The sequence below is a fragment of the Symphalangus syndactylus genome, chromosome 12, assembly GCF_028878055.3.
Source record: "Symphalangus syndactylus isolate Jambi chromosome 12, NHGRI_mSymSyn1-v2.1_pri, whole genome shotgun sequence".
NCBI lineage: Eukaryota > Metazoa > Chordata > Mammalia > Primates > Hylobatidae > Symphalangus > Symphalangus syndactylus.
The window spans coordinates 51,840,355-51,865,711 of record NC_072441.2 but is presented as its reverse complement, the minus strand read 5'-3'; the positions used below and the strand labels follow the sequence as shown (position 1 = coordinate 51,865,711).

At 34.9% G+C, this 25,357-nt stretch overlaps 1 long non-coding RNA gene across 1 annotated transcript; it reads left to right on the top strand.

Annotated features, from left to right (window-relative positions):
• Positions 1-80: 80 nt before the first annotated feature.
• LOC134734637 (uncharacterized) lies at positions 81-17,528 on the top strand. The gene is made up of 3 exons (XR_010117762.1): positions 81-356; positions 4,111-4,228; positions 17,437-17,528. It is a non-coding gene; the product is annotated as an uncharacterized lncRNA (long non-coding RNA).
• Positions 17,529-25,357: the final 7,829 nt, after the last annotated feature.

Genomic DNA, 25,357 nt, shown 5'->3' with positions numbered 1-25,357 from the left:
TAGGTTAATGTCTGCATTTGGTGTTTTTCCAATTTGTAGCAACAACAGTAGAATGAGCTTTCGGATTCTCACATAGAGAGAGTCACACAAATCAGGAACCTTAAGTCCAGAAACGTTTTGTGCTGCCTATAAAGTATAGACCTAGTGTTTCGGCAACTGTGGAGCTGTCATCAGCAAGAGAGGAAGGCCTAGAAGGAAAAAGAATGAATATTCATACAACAAATGCCGCCCAGAGAAGCTGGGAAAATAACTGATAAACCAATATATTTGGCTGAGGTATTACACATGATTGAAAGAAAAAGACATTAAAATATGGATGGGTGGAAGGCATTTCAGGAGGAACTAGTCACCAGATGGTAAGTAATTATAAAGCTCTCGTTCTTTGTATTTGTAACTTAGAAAAATGGTCATAGTGAAAGGATCTCTGAGAAGGATACTTTATTTTTAAGGGATCCTCAAATAAAGAGTAAGTTCATGTTGATTCCAAACAAAAGGTTAAGCAGCACATTTTGGATTCTTTATATCTAAGGTGCCAAATTCTTTAAAAATTAGAAAATAGGAAAAGCTATACATATTTTAATTGTTTATGGAGTGAAATAGCACAAAACAAAAGAGAAGTAAACCACAAATTTACCTAGGGATGCCAGAAGCTTGTTTTCCACAGAGAGTTTTGGCCCAAGGCATTTTAAAATTAACTGACTGGGTCAAGGGAAAAGTACTTTATAGCCTGCACTAGCTAAAACTGATCATAAACATGTTGGTGATAGCATAATAAACTTACACTCAAAGCCACTAGGCCAAGTAACTAGATTCTGAAAGTTACATTATACTTTGGCCTAGAGTTCATAAGCAAGTAACACACTGTGGACTTTATTTCCCAGAGAGTTTGAATCAACTTGGGGGCCATATGAATTGTGAAGGGCATGCATTATGGGGTTCAAGGTTCATATGATGTCAGTTTAGAGGAATTAAGTCATAGTCAAAGATGGTAAATTTATTTCTGAAAATCATAGTGATGAATTGTATTACAAAATGATTTATTTAACATGAAATTTATAGTTCAAGCTACTGTGTATGCAGCAACCTAAATTCAAAGGAAATAACGTGCTCCTACCTCCCAACTCTGTCACTTTCTCTGGAAAAGCCACCTGCATTTCTAGAAGAGTGCCATATGTTTATACACAGAAAGAGACAAGGGCCTTTAGTGGTATGCACATTTTTCATGGGCTGTCTGGAGGGAAGGAGGGAGTTCGGGATCTTGTTACTGCCACCTGCTCTTTCCCTACACAGGTTGGCCAAGGGTCTGGCCTGGAGTCTAGCACCTGAAAGTTCAGCTCTGCTCAGTTCTTGTATTCTGGAGACTCTACCCAACAGTATGTAGGGACCACCTTCCAGTAACAATGGTTATTATAGTTGGGAAATTCCCCCACTTTCCTCCATACCTTTTGTGCCCAGGGTTGCACAGAGCCCTGATGGCCCTGGATTATGTGGCTGTGGTCATCAAAGTAATATCCATCACACTTCTATAGTCTATCTAATATCTTCTTATAGACCTCAATCCTCTGATAATCAAACCAATCTATACTAGAAGAGAAGCCCAGCCCCAGGTCCTTTTCTCAAATTTGGTATTTGTTTCTGGTGTCCTTGTATCTATTCAAATCCCGATGTGATGCTGAAATCTGCCATTCACCAGAAATCCAACAATTGTGTCCTACCCTCCCTTCTCAGATTGGGCTCCTTTGGAGAACACCTCTAGCCTAGAATTTATAAAAATTGGCTATTGGCCTTGCCCTGATGACTTGGACTGTTGATCTCTAGAAAATATCCAGCTGTTCAGAGTCTTTTTAAAATTCCCACTGAGACAAGTATCCCCTTTCTCTATTCATTCACTTGAAACTCCCAAAACATTTTGGAGTCAAAGTCAGCCCAGTCATATCAAATTGAAAGTCAGTAAAACCAGGTTTTGATGCTGACTTGCTACCAACTGTGCAACCTATAGCAAGTTTCATAAAATTCTGGAGCTTCAATTCAATTTCCTCATTCACATAAGCACTAAATTCCCAATGAGGTTCCCTCCGATTTCCAAAGTCCTTTGATTTTGTGGCTACGTGTCAAAGGTTAAGAATAGCTGTAAGAACTAAACTCTTAGTAAAAGGCTTATTTAAGTAGATGTTCCTTAGAGGTGAACAAAAACACCAAAGGAAGTTTCCTTTGAATGTATATGGCCAAATAAATCTAAGCATGACCTGAATTTTTTTAGAAACATGATTACAGGCATCACTGTCCTTTGTATTTGAACAGAGTGCTACTGATAGTGATTGCTATGTCTGTGGATAGGAAACTAGAAACAGCTAAATGTGCTAGAAAACCCTTTTCAAACACACTGAAAGGGTAATCTTATTTGCAGAGCTTATCACTGAAGGTAACTTTTGCTATATTATGAACCACCTTTCCCTTCTATTACTGACCATCAAGTAAATCTGTCTGAAGCTAATATTTGCAACTGCCCGAAGCACTGCATGATTGGAAACAGTTTCTCAATGTGCCTCAAACGGAATTTTAAAAATATTTTTAATAGAAGTGTTACATTCATCTTATTATTAATGGCATTATCATTATTAGTATTCAACTGTCTCACTTATAGTCATCAATAATTTTAAGTCTAACTAAGCCAGAGGTTTAAGCCTAAGTAAATAAGACAATTGCTTGAAATACACCAGCTTCACTGATATCACAGAACCCAGCACTCTATAAAGTTTTTGGAGTAATTGAGAAGATTATCAAAATTGAGGTGCTTAGTTCACAGCTGTCATAGAATTAGCAACCATTCTTCCATTTTTATAGACCCCAAAACACTGAAATCATTTTAACTTTTTATTTTATTCATTTCAAAAAGGAAGATATACGCATCGGTTAAGTCTCACTAACATATTTAATCGTCATATCAAATGTCGTTTAGCGATGAGGTAACTGAGTCTCTGATAAGTTAAGGCATTTGCTCCAAATCACACAGCTAAGAATACCAGAATTTTTAAAAAAGTAGATTTAATTTCTTAAAAATCTAAAACCTGTTTTTTATAAGTTATCATGAAATAAAATTCTAGATATTTGACAAAGTAGGGAATTATTTGTAGACAAATGGTTACTCTTCTTAAATTTTTTATGTTTAATTTTTGTGGGTACAGAGAAGGTACATATGTTTATGGGGTACATGAGGTGTTTTGTTATAGGCATGCAATGCATAATAATCACACCATGGAAAGTGGGTATCCATCTCCTCAAGTATTTATCCTTTGTTGTGCAAACAATCCAATTACGCTCTTTTAGTTATTTAAAATGTACAATTGAGTTATTATTGACTATACTCACCCTGTTGTGCTTCAAATATTAGGTCTTTCTATCTATTTTTTGTACCAATTAAGCATCTCCACCTCCCCGCCCCCCACCCTTCCACTACCCTTCCCAGCCTCTGGTAACCATCCGTTTACTCTCTATGTCCATAAGCTCAATTGTTTTGATTTTTAGATCCCACAAATAAGTGAGAACATGCAATGTTTATCTTTCTGTGCCTGGCTTATTTCATTTAACATAATGCTTTCCAGTTTCATCCATGTTGTTGCAAATGACATGATCTCATTCTATTTTATGGCTAGATAGTACTCCATTGTGTATATGTACCACATTTTTCTTTATCCATTCATCTATTGATGGACACTTAGGTTGCTTCCAAATCTTAACTATTGTGAATAGTGCTGCAACAAACATGGGAGTGTAGATATCTCTTCCATGTACTGATTTCCTTTCTTTTGGGCATAAACCCAGCAGTGGGACTGCTGGATCATATGATATCTCTACTTTTAGTTTTTTTGAGGAAGCTCCTCCAAACTGTCCTCCATAGTGGTTGTACTGATTTACATTCCCACTAACAGTCTACGAGGGTTCCCTTTTTCTCCACATCCTCATCAGCATTTGTTATTGCTTGTTTTCTGAATATAAGTGCCAGAGTTTTTATTTTAATGGAAGTCTACCTAAATGCAAAATCTCAATTTACAACCAGCCTGTGATTTTTTCATTTTGCTTATTCACTTACAGATTACTCTTTAATTACAGAAATGGAACTATACCAGATTATGAGAAAATGAAGATCAGCGGTACAGAATCCTTGCCCTTCAAGAGAACACAGTATACATGGGGAGACATTTAGCAAAACACTTTTCACCACTGTGTGGTAGGTTCTATGAAAGAGCAGCACAGCAAGCCAGGGAAGCACCATGGGAGGAGGGATAAAGGATGCACCTAGCTATGTCTTCAAAGGTTGAGAAAATGTTAGCCAGAAGTAGCAATAGAAAAGTGTGTGAAAGCATGGAGACTTTACAGAGAGTGGTGCTTGTAACCAGTTCTGTATTAGAAGAGCAAAGAGTACACACTGAGAAAAATGACTTGGAGAACGAGGATGGGGTCTAGAGTACATATACAATAGTGATAAGTTTCAATGTTATTTTGAAAGCAATAATGAGATGCTAATGGATTTTTGTTAGTCATGACAGTATGGAGAGTAGTTTTCAGGAAAGAAAATTAAAATAAGGTCTGCTGCAAGCACGTATAAGTCAGTCAGTTAATTAAATAATTAGATCCTGAATTCACCAAGAGGCAATGAACATATAAGCCCATAAGGTTAGGAGAGTGGACACATTTGATGGAGGTTAAAATATTACAATGCGCTGGGTTCAGTGGCTCATGCCTGTAATCCCAACACTGTATGAGGCTGAGGCAGGTGGATCACAAGGTCAGGAGATTGAGTCCATCCTGGCCAACATGGTGAAACCCCATCTCTACTAAAAATACAAAAATTAGCTGGGTGTGGTGGTGCACGTCCGTAGTCCCAGCTACTGGGGAGGCTGAGGCAGGAGAATCGTGAGCAGAGATTGCACTACTGCACTGCAGCCCTGGTGACAGCGCAAGATTCCATCTAAATAAAAATACAATGCACAGGATTTGGATAATGAGTAAATATGAATGAAAGAAGAGGGGAGATAAGAAAGACATTTTCATGTTTCTAGTTAGACAAGGTAGAGAACCTAGGTAGAAAATCAGCTTTGGAGGTGGGGGTAGCATGTTCTATTATAAGCAAGTTAATTTTGAGGTAATCATGGGATCCTAAATACAGGCATAGGCATAGAAAATAAATTTATTTAAAGTATTTCAATGTTACAGTCTAGTGCAAAGTTAGTTCTGAGAATCATTGATACATAGGTGTAGATGGTGAAATGGTTTGGCTCCGTGTCCCCACCCAAATCTCATTTTGAATTGTAATCTCCATGTGTGAGAGATGGACAAGATGTGAGGTGATTAGATCATGAGGGCAGTTTTCCCCATGCTGTTCTTGTGTTAGTGAGTGAGTTCTCACAAGACCTGATGGTTTTATAAGGCAGTTTTCCCTGCTCTTGCTTGCTCTCTCTCTCCTGCTGCCACGTGAAAAATATCTTTGCTTTCCCTTCACCTTCCACCATGATTGTAAGTTTCCTGTGGCCTCCCCAGCCATGCAGAACTGAGTCAATTAAATCTCTTTCCTTTATAAATTTCCCAGTCTCAGATATTTCTTTAGAGCAGTGTGAAAATGGACTAATACAGAAGGATTAGGCAATAATTTATTAGTGAGAAAATAGTCAAATATATAATCCTAGGAATAGTAACATATGCTTTTTTTTCTTTTTTTTGGAGAAAAGGGAGCTGTTAAGAGATAAATAGAAGTAATGGTAAGAACAGACCCACCTCTAACATTTGCAGGGCCCAGGACAAAAGCACAAAATGGGTCTATACAAGATTCGACCCTTTTCTCTTCTCATCCCTGACTCCATCCTGCTATTTGTGCATGTTATGTGGATAGTGGACAACCCAGTCTGTAAATCCAAGTTCCATTACAATCCCTTCCCTTGCAAATGCCACTCTTTGCCACAGTTTAGGCCAAGGAAATATGCATTTTGGTAGCATAGTTGCCCAAGTAGAACAGATTCAAAGAAGAGGATAGTTTAGTCCTAGAAGCAGGCTCAGAGCCATTTGGTGGCACAAGTACTTGGAGCACGTTCTGAGGGTAGGAGGAAAGCTCCAGATAGGTGTGTCTCTTTGGTCCTTAGACTCTTCACCTGTTGAGAAGGACACATCAAAAAAGGGGCCCAAAGAGTAGCCTCTAGTGCATGAAGACAAGGGAACAGTGCCCCAAATGGCCTGACCTAACCGGTAGTATTGGGTGGGATATAGACATTTTTTTACAAAGCCATGGAAAGAGAAGGCTCCAAGATATTAAAAGGCAACAGAGATGGCAAGTAAAAGACAAGTTAAAAAGTGTTCATTATTAGCAACATTAATATTTGATAATGTTAAGGAATTATTATTTTTTGGTGTGATAATTGTATTGTTTATTTATTTATCTTTTCTGTTATGCCTATAGCACTGGGCTTGTTTCTCTGTAGATTACAGCTACCCCTAGAACTATGACAGCGATATCACTCTTCTGAATTAGACAATGTCTGCTGGTTGAATTTTTAATGCTCATGACGTGACCACAAAATCCAGCATCTGTGACAATCAAACGTAACAATTAGTAGGATTTAATTTTTAAAAAGAGAAAAAGTAGGAAACACACACACACACACATACAACATAACTTCCAAGGACAAAATCTGTCATAGTGAGACAGATGGCAGATTATTTTCTAGGATTTGTGTCTTTACCCTAAGTGATGTACCTTTACTGATGTCAAAAAAGAAAGACAAGTAAAGAAAAAAATATCCTAACAGTTTATGGGGTTGATAACCTGACTTATGTTCCTTCTGAAGTGCCTGGCTTAGTGCGTTATGCATAGTAGATACCCAATAAATATTTGTGAGTGATATTTGAACCCACTGGAGATAACAGAAGTGCTTCCCATTCAGAAGGATGCACTACTTCTAAGTATGCCATAATAGGAAGCTATTCTAGAGTGACCAATAGTTTTGGTTTGCCTTGGTCTTTACCAGTCATCACAATGGAAGGCCCACATCCTAGGAAACCCTTTAGCCCTAAGCAAACGAGGACAATCACTCATTCTATGTTTGACCTACATATTAGGTGTACCTCAGAAATGTTTTTCACAGAGAGTATTCTTTAGGGAAGATGCCAGATTCACCGGATGAATTCATCTTTTCTCTTTCCCAAGACCCAAAATGAAAGAAGTATATATATATATATATATTTATATTTTGATTTAACACATTATATCACAAAGAAAATCAGCAGTCAGTGAAGCTATTTCAAAAGAAGTTTTAGAAAGCAGAAAATAAGTAGAGAAATAGCTACTGCTTCAACAGGGCAAAGCAGACTACAGGGTAATGCGAGCTAAGGGGACTTGAGCTTTGAACCCCTGAAAGCTTCAGGACTTTGAGGCACCAGGTAAAGCAAAGTGGGATTAAGGTGCAGGTTTAGAATGGGGAAAGTATTGAAAGCCTATATACTGGAGAATCAGATAGCAAGCTTCCTTCTTCACACCAGATAGTGATCTGATGAGTGATAACCATCCTTCCCTGCCCAACCCACCCACAAAAGGGAGGAGGTAAATTTTCCAGATAAATTGAAACAAGATGTTCAGAATTTAGGAACACTAGATGTGGTAAACAGTGAAGGTAAAATTTCAGGTTGACAGAAGGGTCAAATGAAAATCTGCATATCAACAGGAAACACCATATTATCACTCCCTCCACCACTTCCTAAAAGACAGCAGTCTATCAGTCAAGAATCAGACTAGACAAGGACATCTCCTGACGTCAAGGACTCTGTATCTACCTGTCATATGCCCTTTCTTAGAAAGCTGTTAGAGTAGTGTACTTTATCCACCTTTATTGGATAAAAGTGAAAAGAAGCTAGGATGACAACTGTGTGGCATGCCTAAAACTTAACCTGTAATTAACACAGATACAGATAAAAATAATTTTAGAAAGATTTTTAAATCTATAATTAATACAGATTTGAGTAAAATGAAAGATTTTTAAAGGGAAAAGTGGGATTAACATATTTTGGTATTTTTGAGCATTTGGAAAAATAGCGATAATGTATGATAGCATATATAAAGTAATTTTAAATGTTCAAATATATATAGTATAGTGCACATGTGAAAAATAAGACATTTCGTAATTGCAGGAAAAAATGTAAAAGAAATGAAATAGATTCTTAATATATTATTTTCTCTGCAGTAATATTTATATAATCAAAATAATGTAAACTATTGTTTTACCTAAAAATTATTAGAGTACAAAACTCCAGAGGAGAGTGGGTGATGTGGGAATGTGTAACAGAGCTAAATTATCAATCAGCATAACAAGAAAAGCCTAGATGGATCTGAAAACAATAACTTAGGTATGGTGAGCACAAAGCCCTTTTTGGACTTAGATATATGAATTTTAAAAAGCCCAAATGACTGAAGGAAGCCAAGCAGTCAACTTGATGGGGTTGGGTAATGTGTGAGCCTGCACAGAATTTCAGGCAGAGTGAGCCTGGTAATCATGCCCTGGAAGAAGAGAATGTGATATGGAGTCCAGGCAGCTGGGCAGGTTTGAGGTGAGGGTAGAGCTGTACAGAGAGGTGAAATCTTTGAGGGTTGTGTCAAGTATATTAAAGATTTTTATTTTAATCCTAAGAGAATTTAGAGAACATCCATCAAATCAGCAGTACACAGAATGTGATCTGAAGACCCCTGAAGGTTCTTGCAGCTCTTTCGGAGGGTCCCAAAGGTCAAAACTATTTTCATAAGTAATACTAAAAAGCTATTTATCTTTTACCCACTTTCTCTCACAGTGTATATTCACAGTGGAGCCTTCCAGAGGCTATGTAAACTATGATGTCATTTCTCAGATGACTATATGCATATTTGTATTTACTAAGGTCATAATCTTAATGTACAGATATCTGCACTTTCAAAGATTAATTCAGTTTGTTATCAGTACTTTTACTGCGCTCTTGCTAATTATTTTTTGTTATACCTGCTATAATTTTTGTAACCCCATTACCTTTCAACAAACTATTATTTTGAAATCCTGAAGTTTTCCTTGCACCTATGCAGAAACACACAAAGAACTAAAATTACTTTCATGTCTTGTTTTGCATTAATATTTTTTAGTTTTGAAAACTTCTCAAAATTATTTTTTTCAAAAGTGTTACTGTCTTACAGTGAAATAATATTCTGTTCTAAAATTTAAAAAACTTATTTATAATATATTTTTGTTATATTTTAGGATAGATCATTGACTTTTAAAGGGAGATTTAAAGACTTGCTTTCTTAACCCATAGCTGTGCTAGTAAAGTCTAAAGATGCTAAAAAGATAAAACTGACATATCAGAGAGTTCTCTGACTCACAGAAGAGAGGAATGTACTGCAAATAAATGGAGCAAATCTGTAAATAAGAAATAAAACTATGATAAAAGCTATCTTTTCCTCAGCATTACTGATGTGTTTTATGCAAGAGAACTTTTGGAATAATATTTGGTGCTAGTAAAGTTGTGGCATCATTTTGAGTAGAATCAGAGTTAAAAGGAAAAGCAATTGAATATTTTATACGTAGGTAAGATAAACTCTTTAAAAGCCAAAACTTGCTCACTACTTTTTAGACCAGAAATGAAAACACCTTACAGATTAAGTTATATTTTGTATTGGATGGAGACACACATACAATCGTTGAAAGACTAACAAAGCCCTGTAGAGTTGACATTGCTGAAGATCTCTGGATGAAAAGCCAGTAAAAGAGGGCTGGGCACGGTGGCTCACTCCTGTAATCCCAGCACTTTGGGAGGCCGAGGCAGGCAGATCACTTGAGGTCAAGAGTTCAAGAAGAGCCTGACCAATATGGTGAAACCCCATCTCTACTAAAAATACAAAAATTAGCCAGGCATGATGTAAGGCGCCTGTAATCCAAGCTACTTGGGAGGGTGAGGCAGGAGAATTTCTTGAACCCAGGAGGCGGAGGTTGAAGTGAGCCAAGATAGAGCCACTGCACTCCAGCCTGGGCAACAGAGAGAGAATCTGTCTCAAAAAAAAGAAAGAAAAGAAAAGAAAAAGAAAGTCAGTGAAAGAAATCGTGGCACTGTCACATTCCAACAGTATAGTAGTTTGTTGAAGTAAAGACTTAGGTGCAAACATGAGGACTGAGTTTATTTCTTCTCTGAGAATTGTACTTTTGCCTTATGAGTAGACCAACCCTCAGATTTGTTAGGTTATTGTTTTGCTTGCAGGCATCTAATATCAGCACCAACTAATCATTGAAGAAAATTTATTGCATTTTAATTTATACCATTTGTGAAGCGATATTTATACCATTTGTGAAATATTCAGAGTTGAATACATTTTTCTAATCTCATGGTTTATTCTAGAAAAAGCCATATCACTACTTACACTGTTGTGCAGAAGCAATGGAAGGAAGCACATTAGCATGAACAAATTGAGGCTGCTGCTCTGAACTATACTAGTAGTGACTGCATTCTCCCAGGCACTTCCAAGGGGAGTGGAGAGCCAGTGTCATTTAAGAATGTCTTGGTAAAGAAGTAAAAATGATCACTCCCATTAAATATCAACCGTTAAGCTCTGTTTTTTGTTTGTTTGTTTGTTGTTTTTTTAGCGAAGTATGATTGTTGCCTTGAGGACAAGCATTTGTGCAGTTATTTGAGTTGCAAGCTGAACTAGCTGATCTTTTCATAAACTCAATTTTTACTTGAAAGAAAGATTGATGGTCAAACTACGGTTATTTAGAATTGGTATGTGACAGATATTTTATGAAAATGCACTGAGCCCATCATTTCAAGAAAAATACTAATTGTTATAAGTGATAAAATTAGCAGTTTCAAGTGAATGTTGGAAAATTTATATCTACTACCATGAGCTTGACAACTTCCTAATATGTAAAGACTTTTCATATGTGTGGTAGTAATATTAACACACATGAGATTTTGATGTTGTATAATGAAATGTATCAATGTTTAGGAGATCTATGTAACTCAGTAAGCTAGTCTTTTACAAATGAATGCATGATATAAAATCATTCGTAAGTAAAGGATCCATTCAAAATGCTAGATAGACCAATGAATTTTAATACAACAGGACAAAAAGTTCATTGATATGTTTCCAGATTCCACAATGCAACTACCTTTTAAGAAACATTTGTCAAGTTTTGGTGTAATATCAAGAAAGAATACCTGAAAAGGCTATTAAAATACTCCACTATTTTCAAACTATCTTTCAGAAACCGAATTTTCTTCATATGCTTCACCTAAAACAATATATTGAAATAAATTGAATGCAGAATCAGAGAGATTCTGCATTCGTATGAGAATCCAGCTATCTTCTGTCAATCTAGAGCTTAATAATATTTGCAAAATATGTAAAACAGTGCTACACTTGTCACTACCAGTTTTGGAAAATACAGTTGTTTTTCATTTAAAAAGTATTTCTAATTTGTGATGTGCTTATTGCTATTTTAAAATGAATTAATAAATAACTTTTTAAACTTCCCAGTTTCAATTTCTAATGCATCCACAAAAACGAAAAGGTTTTGGGGTCTCTCAATAATTTTAAGAGTATGAAGGACTCCTGAGACCAAATCATTTAGAAACCAATGCATTAAACTTTTTATACAAGGGAATCTCATGTAAGAATAGGTTTATGTGAGATAGAGTGGGATTAAGGAATATTCATTAAGAGGCCCTTGCAGTATCCCATTAAGAGATGAAAGTAAGTTAGGTTGTTGTTTGTGGAGATTGAGAGTAGTAGACAGATTTGAAAACTACTAAGTGATAAGTCTAACACTTGGAGAAGGACAGGATATGGATTGATAAAGGAACATGGTTGAGGAAGGCACCGTGTTAAGGAAATACTCTCAGGTTTGCGATTTTCTTAAGAGAATGGACCATCTTTCAATCTACAAAACACAGGAAGCAAACAAGAATAAGGAATGGGAGACAGATTTTAATTTTTGGTATATTTCATTTGAATTTCCTCTGTTTAGCCATCTAAATTGTATACACTTTCCCCAATAATTGATATCAAACTAAAATTTACTTGGAAAGGGCCTTGAGTTAACAGATACAGCAATGCAACTTGCAATTCTGAAGATTCGTTTATAAAAGATAAAAATTTTTGAGTGCCGAGGCTAGTAAGTGGCAAAAATTGCTAGTTGGACTTGTTAGCTATAAAACATTTTCTCATTAATTATGTGGTTCTTGCATTTTTTCAATGAACTTTTCCCCACAACTGCTGAGAGTGTGCTCTTTTCACATTCTGACCATGAGATACGATGTGGGTGGGATAATCATCGTGTTATCTTTAGTAATGCATTCTGTTATCCTGACAAATTAAACGAATAGCTGACAAATTCACACTGCTGGTAACTTTACTTTTGCAAATTATATAAAATATTTCAAAATACAATTATGATACACTACTGATAGGTCATTATGGTCAGCAGCATCACTTAGCACCAGATAAATAGCAAGGGATTGTCACAAAACATCGATGAGATTTGAAACTGTAGTTTTTCTTAAACAAGTTCAAAATTAATGTCAAATAATCCTTTGTCTACCCTGAGGACAACCCCACAACTTCGTATTTATCTTATGTGGCTGCATTAGCTTACTGACTCTCTGAAAACTACCAACCTTAGTGAGAGACAAAAAGGGAAACTATGCAGGAACTAACAAATAGCCTGCTTAGTGCATTCCAGACAATCATGGTGGGCATTTATACGTGAGAAGAATGAAAAAATAAATGGCAAATGCATTCCCCCTTAATTTCCAGGGACTGCTATCTCTGTTGAAACCCCGTGTGGATGTGTTTGTACACACACATGAGTTATATGCAGGAACCTTTTTCATTAAGGGTGCGGTGTTTTTCATGCTAGTGCAGCACCTATCTATCTTCTTTCTGGCAGGGCTGTCTGCTTTTCAGTCAGCATCTGACTAAAGATCAATGAGAGAAAGCTTTTTGAAGGTGCTTTCAGGTCCTGCGGCAAGGGAGATGATCAGAAAGCTGCCATAAGCTTCAGACCCACTTGACAAATTAGGAACTATTTTGGTGCTCTATAAACTGCTGTCACATCAGTTACAAACACTAATTAGAGATACAATACTTTGATAGTTAAAGTGTCCAGTGCATTAAATACCACTCTTGCTTACTACAATTAGCTTATACATTGACTTACACTTCGGACTATAAGACAGTCAGATTAAAATGCATCGACCGTTATTAAAAAATTTATAAGGTAAATATGAGCTAACCATCAAATAGCTTTTTCCTGTTGCCCTTTGACCCTTCCAGATCTTATTTTTCAATGCTTTTGCACACAATTTTTTTCAACCAGCTTTCATTTGTCTGGGCTAAATGTCATACCTTATGATGGCCAATCATCCAACATCAATTAATCAAATTCTGCATCCTGAGAATGAGGTGTGGAAAGAATACTGCCTCTGGTTTTTATAAAGCAATTAGCCATTGAGCCACTATGGGATCCAGCAGTCCCAAACACAGAGAATTTTATGCTTTTTCAGTGCAGTCCCAGTGATAGGGCATTATTGATGAATTGGCATTTAAAAATCCATCCTGTTGATTTTTGAAAAACTAAAGTTTTTGTAATGACATTTCCATCTTGGTAGCACGATACGTCTGCATTTGAAAAAAAAATCTTTTGCAATAACTGACAGAAGTGGTGTGTTTTTAACACAAGAAAACAGTGGGAAAAAAATGTCAGGATTTTGGTGCTGATTATCTCTAGAGTTCCAAGAATACTTCTTTTTTTTTTAACTTTGTGTGTGTGTGAGTGTGTGTGTGTGTATTTATGTTGGGAGGATATATCTGAAAACTTTTCTAAGATGAAAAAGTGTGTGAAATATAAAAATCAACTTATTTATTATGCATCTTTGAGATGACATATGAAGCATTATTTAATGTATACTCTGGCTTCCGAAACAAACTGATGACTTTTTCCTTCCCTTACCTACCCAATGCAGCTTCTAGTGCAGTATTTTTCAGGGAATTGCTCCAATAATGTTTGTTCAAGAATAGAAGGTGATGCAATAATAATTTATGCATGAGTATGAAATAGAGGTAACACAAATTCACTCAAAAATAAAAAAAGTGAGTCAAATTAAAAGGTGTTTTAAAAAAAAACAAATCTTACAATAATAGGTTAGATGGATAGAGCTCAAACTATTTTCCAACTATCTTGTGTGTGTGCCCATACCTTACAAAGAGGAAACTAACTCATCCATTTCAAGTGCCTAAAAATCAAACATTACTTAATTTCATGGAAACAAGCTCTGGGATCCAAATCTCTCTATTCTCTTCCCACTTCAATTTATAGCAGGGAGGCAGCATATGGTGGAGGACAGCCGAAGGCCTGCAAGTCACCTCTGCAGAGGTGGTTTCAATGGCAACCCATTGAAACTCAGTCTAGAAAATGGATGTAATAATACTCATCACTTCTCTACTTCAAAGAGGGCTGGAAGGATTAAAGAGCTAGCATTCCAAATTCAAATTCACATTTTCCTGTAAACCTCAGCAGAATTCTTTGTCATCCCAACAGAGATGATCTGAGTGAGAAGTGCCATTAAGGAAATAGTAGCACACTCAGAAGAGCTCCAGGGGGATTCAGAAGAGCTCTGGCAGAAGTTCCGGGCTAGATGTAAACGCAGCCCAGTGCTCATAAAGCACGTTGAAATTCTCAAGTGATAGGCACTACGTGGGAACAAATCATTCTTAATTTAAGAGATAAATATGCCATATCCAGAACTAATAATGAAGGGGCAGGAATAAATACAAAACTATAATGATTATGATCATTTATCCCTAAATCTCATGTAGTCTCTCAGTGACAGCTGTAAATATTAAGACAATTGTTGTCTGCCCTGCATTATATACAATGCTGGCAATGTTCAAGGTTTCTGGTGTTGCTCTCACTGTTCCTAAAACAATAGCAGACTAAGAAGATTGATCAGCCTCCAATAACCCAACCCTCTTTCAGCCCCTACAGAAACATGCTAGTTATAGCCTTAGCAATTAGGAAAAGATCCTGTGATTTCCAACCTGTGTACCTGCTCCATATATGCTTCCTTAGCTATATATTCAAAGGGCAAATTGTATACACAGGATCAGGTCACCGGAGTTTAATGTCAGAGATCACACTGTCTGCACCTTTGAGAATAATGAAATCTGCAATGAAGGAATAATTCTAATCTACTTTTTAACAATTTTGCCATGTAATAATTTTTAGCAAAATGTTATTTTCTCCTAATATCAGTTTTTGTTTCAAAAGACACTTGCTGTAAAAGATTATTTATTCAACATACTAAGGTTGAAATTATAAAATATTTTAAAGAACAGAATAATCTCTACCTATAAGTTGGATTTGCATTATGAATCTTGTAATCTTATGAATGCATTGTGAACCTTGCATTATGAATCTTGTAATCTTATGAATGCATTATGAACCTTGCATTATGAATCTTGTAATCTTATAAGATTCGTAACGCAAATCCAACTTACAGGTCTAAGATTAGTACTCAACTAATTGGAACAATGTGGAAGTATATATGGGATGTGACCACAAAGCAATGTTAGTGTTTCGGATTTGTATCAGTCCACTAGTCAACAGTATGGATATAGTCCACCTACCACTTTTGAATCCATCCATTCTCTACTACTATTTCATTGTTATCCTTCATTCTTTCTCATATGCTTTGAGCAGTGACTTGCTAAAATCCAAACACACTATGTCTATAGAATTTTTCTATCTACAAATTTAGTCACCCTAACCAACAGTAATTTGTTGAATCTCATATGGGTTGTTTTCAGTGCTTTAGTTAAGCCATGCTGTTTCTCAGTTAACTGCTTGCTGAAAATTTGTTTGTTTGTTTGTTTATTCTGGAATCTGCTAGCCATTGATAAAATGGGCTTAGGTCTGACAATGTGAATGGGCTTCATCTTTTTTATGCAATGTTTCACCATTAACATAATACATTCCTATATGTTGTAAATGAAATTCATTGAATTTGAGTCATATAGTTTGTACACACAGGAGATTATTAATTGTGATGTAATCTGAGTATGTTATATTTCTAAGGTGGAAACATGGTTTAGATTGCTTTGGTGTCTATCTTTTACTGGTTATCACACACTCTTACCATGAATGAGTGGGAAGAGAATAGCTTCAAAGCCACAGGTCAGTTGAACTTGCCTCTTACTACCTGAATGACTTTAAGCTGTTACTTAAATATTATGAGTATTCCTTTCTTACTTTTGTTCAAATAAAAATATAATGTATATCTTGAAGGACTTGAGAAATCGATAACTATATCTATATATCAATGTTTTATATATATATATATATATCTTATGAAGTCCTTCAAGAAACACACTATATCTCTATTTGAACAAAATACACACACTCACACACAAACACATACCTCTTATATATCAAAAATATAACAAATGGCAGTTTACTTCTACTTCATTCTTTCCAAAGTTTCTTTCAGTCCAGTTTCAATAAATAGTTCCTCATCGTTTACAAATGATTAAGCTTTTGGTTGGTTGTTCGTTCTGAGACAGGGTCTCACTCTGTCACCCTCACACCTCACTGCATCTTTGACCTCCATGCTCAAGCAATTCTCCCAGCTTAGCTCCTGAGTAGCTGGGACTATAGGTGTGCACCACCACACCTGCTAATTTTTTTTTTTTTTTTGTAGAAATAGGGTCTCACTATTTTGCCTAGGGTGGTCTTGAACTCTTGGACTCAAGCAATCCTCCTGCCTTGGTCTCCCAACGTGCTGGGATTACAGGCATGAGCCACCGCACCTGGCCTAGGATTAAGTTTTGACTAGGATTTCCATCTATCATTCACATATTCTCACTTATAAATGAGAGCTAAGTTCTGGATACACAAAAGCATACAGAGTGGTGTAATGGACATTGAAGACTCAGAAGTGAGCAGAAAGTTGGGGAGTAAGGGATGAAAAACTACCTTTTGGGTACAGTGTGCAGTCCTCCAGTGTAGGGTGCACTAAAATGCCAGACTTCTCCACTCCACAATTCATCCATGTACCCAAAAACTGTTTGTACCCGTAAAGCTACTGAAATAAAAAAAATTAAAGATATGCATAAAATTGACAAGGTTCATCAAGTGTTTATTAAATTGTTTTGATTTTAAAAATTACCTCAGAGTCAACAGACTTTTCTATCAAATTTGACTCATTCCTTTTCTATTGTTTTCTAAAAAGCAAAGTTTCGGGGTTTGGATGAGTTTCACTCATGAGTACCATAAATCTCTAGATAACAATGACATTAAGAAGAGATCATTGTATTTCTTTTTGATCAAAAGTTAGAGTTTATGTCAAGTTATTCTGTGGCTCTGAGATTCATACCTCTTTCAGCTTCCCATTCTGTGGCCCTAGGATTCATGGCTCAGAATGGACTCCCATTGTCACATCCATGTTCCAAGCACTAGATGGAGGGCCAAGAAGAGAGGCAAGTATGCATGCAAGTGTTTGCTTTCATTTCATCAAATACTTATTACATACCTACTATGTGTCAAACCTTATTTTAACTTCTGATGATATAACAGTAAAGGAAGCAGATAAAAATATCTGCCCTCCTGAAGCTTCTGTTATAGAATTACCCTACATAAGGAAAATTTCCAGAAGTTTCCACCTGAGGAAAATCTTACAAAACTCATCATAAAATATAGAAATGAATATTTTCACCTGTGAAGGTATTTTTTTAATTGTGCTTAAAAATGAGTATTGCTAGAATTCATAATGGAATCATCCACCCAAAATTAATACTCAAGATTAATTTACACAAATAAATCCCAGTAGGTTTCTTTTAAAATTCAGAATATTTAATGATGCACATATACTTTTCAGAGCAAATAAAATTAATCAAAAAGAAAAAGAAAACAGAACAGAAAAAAATCACTCCAACTCAACTGGAAATTTAAAGTGGTGAAGTATTTATTTAATATGTAATGATTTTTATTATAAAATTTTTCAGTCTAAAATGATGTCTTTTGCACATGACCACAACAATCACAAGGCAATGTCATACATCTTAAAACCACTCCCACCAAAACACCAAATACACCCAGCCTGCACAGGTGGAAAAATCTGAATGGATATCACAAGTCCTCAAGCCTTCGTTTATTATTACTTTTTCTTATTATTCTTTCTTTTTCATTGACAAATAAAAACTGTACAAATATGTGTGTACAATATGATGTTTTGAAATATATACATTGTGCAATAGTTAAATGAATCTAATTAACTTATGCATTACCTCACGTATTTATTTGTAGTGTAAACACTTAAAATCTATTCTCAGCAATTTTCAAGTACACAATACATTGATACGAAGTATAGTCACCATGCTGTACAACAGATCCCTTGAATTTATTCCTTCGGTCTAACTGAAATTTTGTATCCTTTGACTAACATCCTGTTTGTATCCTTTGAGCTGTATCTCTGTTTAGCTGAACATTAATAAAGATAGATGGTAGCCTGCTAACAAAAGAGAACGCACTAAATTACAAATAAAAATGTAAAATAATTCAAAAATTATTACAATATGGGTTTTAAAGTAAATAGAGTTCAACAGTAAATATAGCTTCTCCATGCATTAGATAGCTTTCTAACAGTTGTTTCTGAAGTGATGTTTTGTATCTAATATCCAGTTCTTAAAAACGCTTCCAATGCCAGATTTGTTTTCTCTTCTTTTATCCCTTACTTTCTTCCTCTCTTCCTCCATTCCCCCTTTTTCTCTTCTCTCACTGCTCTCTCATTCTTTCTCTCTCTCCAAACTTTCAATATAAATTCAAAGCATCTGTCAAATGTAGAGCTTACAGCAGATTGAAGTCTGAGATAGATTCTCACTTCACAAATTCTGTGTAGCGTAGACTGTCTTTGGTGATTTACCTAACAACCCTTGGTATAGCTTTCACCAGAATGGGATACTTACATAAGGAGACTCCAAAAACCAGGAAATAAACTTAGTTCCTTCTTTTTTGAATCATAATTCAAATTTTAAAAACTAACATCCTGCCTCTACTATTCACTGGTATGGTGTGGCTGAGAAAGTACTGGACAAGCAGTCAGAGGGTTATTTCCACTGCAGAGAACCGTCTATGTAGTTATGTCATCTTAGGGATATTGCTTAACCTCCTTGAACCTCAGTTTCTGCATGTTCAAAATGAAGAAGTTGACTTACTCTACAATTCTATTCTTATAATTCAATATCCTACTTGGGAATATATTCTTTAACAAGAAACAATTTATATGTGTGTGTATGTGAGAGAGAAGGTATCCTAGTCATGGTGCTGGATGCTATTACATAGAGAGTGGCCAGACTCTCCAGACTGTCTATCACAGTTCAGTGTCTGTGGACTATTTTAGCAATGAATCAACCAATCAAACAAAGTCAAGTGTGCCTTATTATACAGAAAATCAGCAATGACACATTAATAAATCTGGAAACTGCCAATAGCAGGAGGTAGATAATTCTCTGTATAAAATTTTCATGTATTCTTTCTGTTTTTAAAATATTAGACATTTAATGCTATATTTGGAATAATCATCTCTGCTGGTTTTCTATGCATAAGGAATAAGACCTTTATAATCAAAGTGTAGTCTATAAAAGAAACACTTTTTTTAGAAAAGCTCGATGATTTTTCAGTCCAGGAAATTCCATTTTATAGATCTGTTGGAATTTTTTTCTTCTATTCTTTTTTAAACACAATAAGCCTAAGAAAATTCATTATTGTTTCACAATTTAATGTTTATATCTGTGTTCCTCATAGTGCCTAGCATAGTGCATAGTGTATAATATATTATTAATATTAATAAAAAGTTTCTAAAATAATGATTTTCCCAAACTATTAATGTTTTCCTTAAATATATGATGGAATTTTTTGTACCTGACAATCAAAGAAGTTAGTGAGTATGGTCATCAACAAGTCAAGTATTTTTCCTCAAACTGATGCACTTAAACTGTTTTAACATTGAGAAAACTCACCTGTAATAATATCTGGTTTCTTAAAGAAAAGAGAAAAGAAAACAGTCATATTTTAGGTTGAAATGTGGGTGGTGAGCAAAGTACGTTGATTGCCATATCTTAAAAATCAAAATAAGAAAATCTGAATTAATATCATAAAATCTAACTTATTCATGCTGGATCAAAATTTTTCAATAAACTATGAATTTAACATTAATTTATCAGAAAAATAATGATATATATTTCTGGACAATAGCTGACATCACATATTTAAGTTAGTAACACAAGAAGGATGCCCACTATTACTACAAATATTTACTATTAGTCTAAAATCTCTCAACAAGGCATAATAAAAATATGAAGGGACTTCAAAAAGTTCATGGAAAAATTAAAATAAAAGATAGAAATAAAAATATAAATTTTATTTCTCAACGTAAGTTCCAAGTTCAAGACAGTTTTGTTAGTGGTGGTACCAGCCATTTAATCCATCCATAAAGAACTGAGGGTCCTGGGGATTTAACCATGTCAAGGCAGAGTTTTTTTGGGTTTTTTTTGTTTTTACATTATTAACTAGAGAAAAATGGGTGTCCTTTACAGATTTTTTAAGATTAGCAAAAAAAAAAAAAAAAAAAAAAAAAAAAGTCAGAAAGGAGTCAAATTAGGACTGTAAGGTAGATGCCTAATGATTTCCCATTGAAACTCTCACAAAATTGTCCTTGTGAATAAGCAGGAGTACTGTCATGGTGGAGAAGTACTCTCTGGTGAAGCTTTCCTGGGTGTTTTCTGTTAAAGCTTTTGCTAGCATTCTCAAAACACTCTCATATTAAACAGATGCTATTGTTCTTTGGCTCTGCAGAAAGTCAACATCCAAAATGCTTTTAGTGCCCCAAAAACCTGTTGCCATGACCTTTGCTCTGGATGGTCTCCTTTTGCTTTGACTGGACCACCTCCACCTCTTTGTAGCCATTGCTTTGATTGTGCCTTGTCTTCAGGATTGTAGTGGTAAAACTATGTTTCACCTCCTGTCATAATTCTTCAAATAAATGCTTCAGGATCTTATCCCACTTGTTTAAAATTTCCATTGAAAGCTCTGCTCTTGTCTGCAGCTGATCTGAGCACAACCATTTTGATATCCACTGAGTGGAAAGCTTGCTCAACTTTAATTTTTAAGCCAGAATAGTGTAAACTGAACCATTTAAGATGTCTATGGTGTTGGGGATTGTTTTTGCTGTTAGTCATCAGTCCTCTTCAATTAGGGCATGAAAAAAATGATTTTCTTCTTGCAAATTAATGTGGATGGTCTATTGTTGTGGGTTTCATCTTCAATGTCATTAGTCCTTTCTTAAAACAAGTTATCCATTTATAAACTACTGATTTCTTTGGGGCATTTTCTCCATAAGCTTTCTGTAAAGCATCACCATTTCACCATATTTTTACCAAAACTTCACCATAAATTTGGTGTTTTTTCTTTCTTCAATTTTAGCAGAATTCATGTTGCTCTGATAGAGTTCTTTTCAAACTGATATCTTGCCCTTCTTAGGGCCTCAAACTAGTTTGAAGTCTATGCATAGTTTTTCATAATATGCATTTTCCATGAACTTTTTGAAGACCCCTGGTATAGCTGAAGTGAAATAATAGAAAATAATTTTCCTTTCTCTGATGATTAGTGATGATGAGCATGTTTTCATGTGTTGGCTGCTTGTATGTCTTCTTTTGAGAAGTGTCTGTTCATGTACTTTTCTTGCTTTTAAATGGGATTGTTTGTTTACTGCTTGTTGATTTCTTTAAGTACTTTGGAGATTCTGGACTTAGATCTTTGTCATATGCATAGTTTGTTAATATTTTCTCCCATTCTGGAGGTTGTCTTTTTACTCGGTTGATAATTTATTTTGCTATGCAGAAGCTCTTTAGTACCATCTCACACCAGTCATGATAGCTATTATTAAAAAGTCAAAAAACCAACAACAACAAATGTTAGCAAGGTTATGGTGAAAAGAGAATGCCTATACACTGTTGGGGAGATGTAAATAAGTTCAGCCACTCTGGAAAGCAATTTGGAGATTTCTCAAAGAACTAAAAATAGAACTACCATTCAACCCAGCAATCCCATTACTGGGTATATTCCCCAAGGAAAATAAATTTTTCTACCAAAAAGACACATGCACCTATATATTCATTGCAGTACTATTCAAAATAGATAAGACAGGGAGGGAATCAACACGGGAGCTCATCAATGGTGGACTAGATAAAGAAAATATACATATATAACATGGAATACTACCCAGCCATGACTATGAAGTCATGTCCTTTGTAGCAACATGGATGCAGCTGGAAGCCATTATCCTAAGCAAACTAAAACAGGAACAGAAAACTAAATGTCACATGTTCTCACTTATAAGTGGGAGCTAAACACTGGGTACACATTAACCTAAAGATGGGAACAATAGACCCTGGGGTCTATAAGACGGGAGGATGAGAAGGAGGAAAGGGTTGAAAACCTACCTATTTGGTACGATGCTCACTACCTGGGTGACAGGTCCAATCGTACCCCAAACTTTAGCATCATGCAATATACCTTTATAACAAACCTGCACACGTATACCCTGAATCTAAAATATAAGTTAAAAAAGAAAAAAACAATAATACAAAGTAATAAAATGAAACCACTCTACAGGCATTTTCAAAAGATATTAAAGCCAAGCTAGAAAAACCAAGCGTGTGAGGATGTTATGCAATGTCCAGATACAGAGTAAATATGCAAAACAATAGCTTTCTTTTATGCCACAAATAATCATAAAACTATAACTAAATAGTAACAGAAAAACAAAAAGAAATAGTTAACAAAAATGTTAGGATATAGGAAATTTAGAATTTTTTTAGAGCTAATGAGAAAAATATTATGAGTCTCAAAAGTAAAACTTAAATAAATGCTGAAATGTAATATGTTACTAAATGGAAAATTTAGTTACTTATGGAAAAATGCCAGTTCTTTCTCAAATTAACTTACAGAGTCAGTGCAATTCCAGTCACAATTTTAATGTTTTATTTGGAACCTAACAAAAATGATTTTAGAGTTCATCAGTAAGAAAAATGTTTGAGACTAGCCAAGACAAAAAATATTAAACATATGCATAGTTGGGAGCTGAAGGAGAGGACAGGAAGAAAGCTATTACCAGATATTGAGACATAGAATGTGAAATCTTAAAAATAAAACCTAGCATATTAGATAATATAAAATTAGTGTATGAGAAAAGTTCATTTCTAGTCAGTGAGAATGAAAGGATCATTTAGAATATGATTCAGAGGTACTGAATAATTATTGAAATTCAATATAAAACAGGAATTTAGAGATACCTAGCACATAAGTTAAACTTAATTCTAGTTAATGTACTAAGTTGAAGGTCAAAAAAAAGAACAAGAATAAATTAAACTGCAATGCTTATTGATTCCTGGAGATGAAAAGAATTTCATAGGCATAAAAGTAAGTGTAGAACTAATAAAAATGCAAATGATAGATTTAATGAAAAAATTAAAACTTCTCAATGTTTAAAAGTACTGAAAACAAAATTAGGCAAGTTGAGAAAAGTATTTATAATATGTTTGACACATGACAATTTAATATAGAGTGCTTACAAATACATATTTTAAGTTAATTGCTATAATTTTTATGTATTTCATATTTTTTCAATTTATAGGAAAATATAGATAACATATTTCCTGTGTTTACAGGAAATATAGACCCATGTACTTATCACTCATTTTTTAAAATGTTACCATTTTTCTCATATTTGTTTCCGATTTCTTTATTGTTGACTGTATAGGGGGCTGGGGAAGCGTTAGAGCTTCAAGTAAAACTCCAATTCACACAGCCCTTATCACTTCCTCTTCTTCAGAGGCAGTCATTACCATGGTTAGTATGCATGCCATCATTCCAATAAATGTTTTTATGCTTGTCTCAGGTTGTATACATATCCAAAACTGTTTCAGTAATGTAAATGTTAAGACAATGTATACAATAATTGTAACTTTCTTCTTTCCAATAATGCTTATATTTTGGAGTTACTCATAACGACACATGTAGATATAATTTATTCATTTGAATTTTTGCCCGATAATCTCTTGTACTAAAAAAATAGGTTAGCCCAGTTCCCTACTAAGGAACAGTGAACTTAACTGTTCACTTTTTTTGCCATTACCTACAGAGCTGCCATGAATAATACTGGTCAATTCTCCCTCTGTGCAGAAGTAAAATTAGTGGCACAGGTGGTGTATAATGTCAGATTTAATAGGTACTGACACCTAAAATCGGTCTTCTAACATAGTTATAAAAACTTCTACCCCCACCAGCAATGCACAAGTTCCTACTTCTGTGCATTTATGTCAATTCTTAGCAATTAATTCAACTTTACTGCATTAGTGTCTTAGAACATGATCTATATGATATGCTTTTTTTATTTTCATTTACAAACACTTGCCTTGGATCTATAAGGTGGTCAATTTTTCTGTCCTCGTTTCCCACAAGTTTAAATAGACTAAACATTCTATAATTGTTCCAAGGATGTTCATATATGTCCACTTAGATTCAGTTTGTTATGCAAGTGTTGTTCAGACATTGCTTTGTGTGCACTTCATTTATCAATATTTGAGAGAGGTGGGTTAAAATATCTGACTGGGTATTTTCAATTCCTCCTTGTGATTATGTCAATTTTGATTTTCTATATTTAAGGCTGTATTGTGAGCTGTCTATAAGCTCAGTACTATTGCATCTTTCTGATGAATTGATCTGTTTCTCAATGACCTACTTCTTTATTCCTATTAAAGAATTTCCGCCTTAAATTTTTGTTTTGTTTATGTAACCACACCTGCTTCATTTTAGTCAATACTTGCCTTGTACTTTTTTTCTGATCCTTTTACTTTCATTTCAGTCTTTCCAGTCATTATTTTTTAAATTGCATCTTCTGTTAATCACATAGACCTGGGTATAAACATATAGGTATGTAGTCTGACAGTGTCTAGTTTTAGCTAGCAAGTTTCTTTTAAGTTTATAATAATGTGATTGCTGATATTTGGATACATGCCTATCATAATATGTGATGATTAATCACAATGTCCTTTCTGTGCTTCTTTTTCATTTCTTTTCCTTTAATTTCTTGGATCAATGACATTTTTCTAATCCCTTTTCCAAGTTTTACTGGTATGAAAGTTCTGAATATCACTTCTATTTTTTTCAGTTATTACTCTTAAATGTTTAACATATATATTTGAAATAGCTAAAGATAAAGTTAATCCTTTTTGCACCTTCTTAAAATC